The sequence below is a fragment of the Glycine soja genome, chromosome 8, assembly GCF_004193775.1.
Source record: "Glycine soja cultivar W05 chromosome 8, ASM419377v2, whole genome shotgun sequence".
NCBI classification, from domain to species: Eukaryota; Viridiplantae; Streptophyta; class Magnoliopsida; order Fabales; family Fabaceae; genus Glycine; species Glycine soja.
In genome coordinates this window covers 29,770,451-29,776,200 of record NC_041009.1, presented here as the reverse complement: position 1 = coordinate 29,776,200, position 5,750 = coordinate 29,770,451, and positions in this window count along the sequence as shown.

The following is a 5,750-nucleotide window of genomic DNA, read 5'->3' as shown; positions in this document are numbered from 1 at the left end:
TTCAGTGTTTACTCGTATATCATCACCCTTGAGTCATTCAATCACAAAGAAATCTATCTCATGTTTGGGAGTTGCTTTGTGTACCTATAAAACTTCTTGTGCACCCAACAACTTTTGAAAATTCCATAAATACCCCTTTCTTATAACTTCTTCACTTTCCTTGTTCGATCATGCTTTATTTTTTTTTTCATTGCCTTCACCTTCATTCTCGTGAGAGGTGCTCGTTGGTTGTGTCCTCTTTGATTACGGTGGTTCGTCGGTAAGTGGTTACACCATTAATGGTGGAGGTAAGGTCTCCAATTTGGATCTTTTTTTTTTGCGCAAAACTTACGGATTGATAATCCGTAAGTTATATACAATTTACGGATTGGTAATATGTAAGAAACATACGAATTGTCAATTGGACAATCCATAAGTAACATACAGATTGTCAATCCGTAAGTTTCTTACGGATTACCAATCTGTAAATTAATATTTTTTTTAAACTTGTGTTATTGTTTTATTAAGTATTATTAGTATTATTAACTAAAATAATTTTAAATAGGTATAGTTGCATAATTGATTCGAAACTTTTAGTTTTTATAGTTTGAAAGTGATATTTAATTTAAATTAATTTAGACTTTTAATTTATTTCAGTCGTGATGAGAATTACAATTAGTAACTGCTATTTCAATGACAATATAGGTAAAAAATAACAAAATCCAATTTGCATTACCAAGCAAGAGTAGTCTTCACTCGGTACATAGTCTGCTAGTGGCTGTATTAGGATGGGCGATAAACGTATAGGACCAGATGATGGTTGTTCCTCCTCCAATAGAATGACAGTGGTGGGAAACCTTATAAAACCAAGGCAAATAGTCAGAGGTACAACTTTTCCCAAAGGAATGATATGTTGCTCCCACTTTGTCCACGCCTTATCATAAAGCTGATACATAGGACGACGAGATGGATTGCATGGAATCCTCTATACATGGAAAAACTGCCTCAACACCCTCTCTAGACGATAAGGCCACACATCATTCTTGCATTTGATGAAGCTAAAGAAAAGTGCTTGTTGTGCGAAAGGCCTCACACCCCTATGCAAATCAAATGGACACCAAGCGAAAAATTCCATTTGCAGCTCATCCAATTTCTCCTTGATTGGAAGGACACACATGGTACCTCTCAATGGCTTCCACCTGGTGGCTATCGAGTCATCAACATCATAACTTGTCAGCTCTAAGTAGCCAACATTGAGCAAATGCGCAAATGCACAAATGCCCATGACTATAAAAATTCATAACAAATTAATTACAATAACTATAAAAATAAAAATAATTACAATACTACAATAATTTACTTACCATGGGTAACGTCATATAACTTCCAACTTGCTTGATGTTGTACTGGCTCGCATAGGAGAGATGGTCATAAAGGTACACCAGTGCAATGACTCCCCGTGCGTACTTGTGACAAATATCCAGGTTGTTACGGTATAGGAGGTAGGCGACATGGACATGAGTCAAGGACTTGTTGGCAAATATCATACTATCAATCAAGTGCAATAGATAAGTCATGGCAGACCAAACACATGAGCCCGACTCAATGTAGCGGTGATATAGGTCTACCAACCATGTCAACTTTACCTTGGCACTTGTGCTTGCCACCGTTGTAGCCTCTTCTTCTATCAAAATGCCAAGACGAGTCATCACTTTCTCTCATTTGTTCTGCAATTGTCCTCTAATAGTTTATAGACCCCACAAGGAAAACTAGTCGTCATGACAGTTGAGCCTTCTTCTCTCTCTTCAAAAGCTTCCTTCAAGTCTAAGATACCCCAAGAAAATAGTTGTTGAAAGTGGGGCCCTTAGCTCGACAACAACTTCTTAAAGAAGTAGAAATATGCAAGTTGTACTTGATTTGACAAATATGAATTTGTTCTAAAGTTTTTCATTCTAAAGAACAAATATGATATGCTTATGAAGGTACATCATAATTGGATTCTCATGTTGTTGAGAAAGGACCTATTCTAATGTAGGTTCCTTCTAATGAAGATAACATGATATGACAATATAGATAGCTCTACACCATCAATCCAAACACTTCATCACAACATATTTAATTTTGAAGTAACATACTCCAACATAGGTAACATGTGAAGGTTGTTGTAACTATTGTGTTAGTGTTTTGTCCTTTGTTTAGACTTCACAAAATCTCTCTAGTCTTCATTCTGATGTTACACACCAAAACTTCTCTAGGAAAAAATCTTTCTTGTCTTGATTTTGGTCTATCATTCGAGTATCATTTTGATGTCCACATTCTCAGAGTCCTCAATTACACCATTTTGATGTTGTATGTTCATTGTAGTCTTTGATAAATCTTCTATGTAAGGCCTTCTTGATGTCTTTGCAACTTGGTAAAATTGAGATCTTCAAAGAGAAGCATTGACTTCATCAATAGATGGGGTTCTTTCAAATCTTCTAAAGCTTCTCACTTGAAATCACAATAGAGACATCCATTATGAGCTTATTTTGAACTCATCATAACACTTGTTATGCCATGTGCGTTGTATATGTATCATTTGTAGATATGTTGTCTTGCATAGATTTCTTGCATATGATGTTCTTTGAGAGAGTTCACTGATGTAGATGGAAATCCAGTGAATGTTCTTCTTGTGGGGGATACTTTGATGAGAAGACATGACAAACTTGTATTCCAAACATTCTAGTGTGAGCTTGTTGTAGCTTGTTGTGCTTGCTACTATTTTTTATTTCGTTGACCCTTTGAATTGCCAAGATGGATTTCAATGTATGCATGAATTTTGTAGAGGATTCTATCCTTGACATTCAGGAATTGGTCTCATGTTAGTTGGACCACTACAACATAAGCAATTTTCAATGCATTGTTGTTGTGTTATATTGTGAGGACAAAATGACATCTTTATCTTGATCATCAATTTCATCCAAGATAAAAATCATATTAGCTCATGACTTCTTCATGAAAGATATAGATATTTCTCTTAGATTTTCAATAGACACTGATATCATCTCAAATGCACTTTTGTAGCTCAAGCAGTCTTCAAGTTATTGCATACATGTCAAGTTGTCTTGGCATATTTTCGTTTGCAACTTCGGGCTCAATTTTGTCCATGGTCCAAGTTATTTCAGACCACAACTTCTTCATGAAAGATCTTTCTTCAAGCTTTCCATAGAAACCAATAACATCTCAAATGCATTTTTGGAGCTCCATATACAATGTTTAGAATGAACTCATCCTGTCGATGAAATACCATTTTGAGTATATTGTAGCAATGTTGTTTTACAATTGTTTATAATTGTTCCATCTAGAGCAATGTTATTCTTGTCCTTTAGTTGTTGATTTCTTCTCTTGGCTTAATGTTTTCTCTTCTCCAATGAGCATGTTGACTTCATTGTAGTACATAGCCAATGACACTTTGAGTCTTCTTTTGAGCTTATAAGCCTATCATCCTTTCTAAGTGACTCGCGATAGCCTTTAGTTTACTTCAATTGTTATTCTTTAAAATACTTGTCTTTTTTTAATACACTTAAGCAAACTCATCAGTAGGAATAAGCTCAGAAGACTTATGATTTGTGTTCAAAAGATTTGTCATAATTAAAATAGAAAGGGTTTTGGACTCAACACAAATAACATGCTTATATTTCCAACATACTGAACTTAAGGCGTCATTTCAGTAAAGCATGAACATGATTGACCATGGGTTCAATACACTATTTTACAATAGAATTTGGGGCTTCGTATCAACATAGGCACAAAGTTTAATCTTTGATGAGTTGAAGTGCTCTCTACCACCATTGGTGTTGATAGCTCTGCTTATGGCTTAACACTCAGAACTACTCATGGCCTACCATGTACCTATGAACTAGTTAGGTATAACCATATGATTGGCTCAATACCCTTGAAGTTCATTCATGTGGATTGGAATATGTTATCCATGAATGGTACAAATGGCAAATGTGATTCTTGGGGGACTTAACATTCACAAATGAAGTTGATGTATTGTTAAAGAGATTTTCACAGCTTGATGTGGACGAGAAAATCACATTGAAGAGTAAGGGTCATGAACTTGCATTTTTTTAATACCACTTCAATGTGTCCCCCTCCAGAGAAGGGTGTGCCAAAGTCTATGAGATCTATTAAACGTTCACTTTCAATGTGAGAGCAAGTAGATGAAATGAACATGATGGTTGGTAGTTCAGGAACATGATGGATGGGGTTTGTAGATAATTGAAAATGATGAAGTTTGCACTTTGTTTGAAAGGATTTGGTTAAGAAATGAGAAAGTTATGAGGATTTGAAGTTTTAGGAATGGAGGGTGCCGTCAATGAGAGAGAGAGGAAAAGGGTTCTGAAATAAGAGAGAGAAAAAGCTGCATTTATAGGCAGGGATGAGTTGTAATCGATTACAACAAATTACAACCTATTGTAATCGATTACAGGCGTAATCTATAACTACCCACGGCCTCTGGTATTGTAATCGATTACATCAGTCCTGTTCTATGGTAATCGATTATAGGGATTGGTGATCGATTACCAGACCCTAAAATATGATTTTCAAGTCTAATAATCATGACAAACAATTTATTATAAGAAACCAATATAGACAATCAAGATAAATATTTATCATAAACAATCATGATAAACAACCATAAAAAACAATCATTATAATTAAATTAAACAATCATGATAAATGTAGAAGCAAAGACTTTGATGTTTTGATGATGCCAAAGGATCATGCGCTTCTCAAGTTTAATTCAAGAGGATCATGTGCTTCTCAAGGTTAATTCAAGACAAGAATCCAAGAAATTCAAGATATATGATCAAGATAATCTCTAGAGACTTGGGAAGGGAATTCCAAGTTGAAACAACAAGAGGTTTGGCCAAAGAATTTAAGCTAAAATGTTTTTACAAAAGATTTACTCTCTGGTAATCAATTACCAGAGGATGTAATCAATTACCAGTGGCCAAAATACTTCTTGAAATGCTTTTAAAATGATTTTGAATACTTTTGAAAGCATGTAATCGATTACATGAGTATTGTAATCGATTACCAGCAGTTGAAACTATTTATAACAACTATTAGAAATTTGAATTCAAATTTTACAATGTGTAATTGATTACACTTGGATGGTAATCGATTACCAGCATTTATTGAACGTTTTTAATTCAAATTTTAAAGCCTGTAATCAATTACACAAGTCTTGTAATCAATTACCCGAGGAGATTTTTAGAAAATATTTTCCAAGAGTCACATCTGTTCAAATGGTTTTTGAATGGCCATCAAAGGTCTATTTATATGTGACTTGGAACACGAATTTGCTTAGAGTTTTTCTGAACAAAAAAGTCTTATCCTCTCAAAAGCAAAATTGTCTTATCCTCTAAAATATTCCTTGGCCAAAACAATTGTAATTCAATAAGGAATTATTTGAGTGCTTCATTGTTCAATCTATCTCTTTCAAGAGAGATTTCTTCTTCTCTTCTTCTTACTTCTAAAAAGGGATTAAGAGACCGAGGGTCTCTTGTTGTAAAGCAATCTGAACACAAAGGAAGGGTTGTCCTTGTGTGGTTCAGAACTTGTAAAGGGTTTTTACAAGATAGTGGAACTCTCAAGCGGGTTGCTTGGGGACTGGACGTAGGTACAAGGGTGTGGCCTAACCAGTATAAAACTGAGTTTGCACTTTCTCTTCCCTTAATCTCTTTTATTTATTGTTGCTTTACATTTACATTCAGATTGGT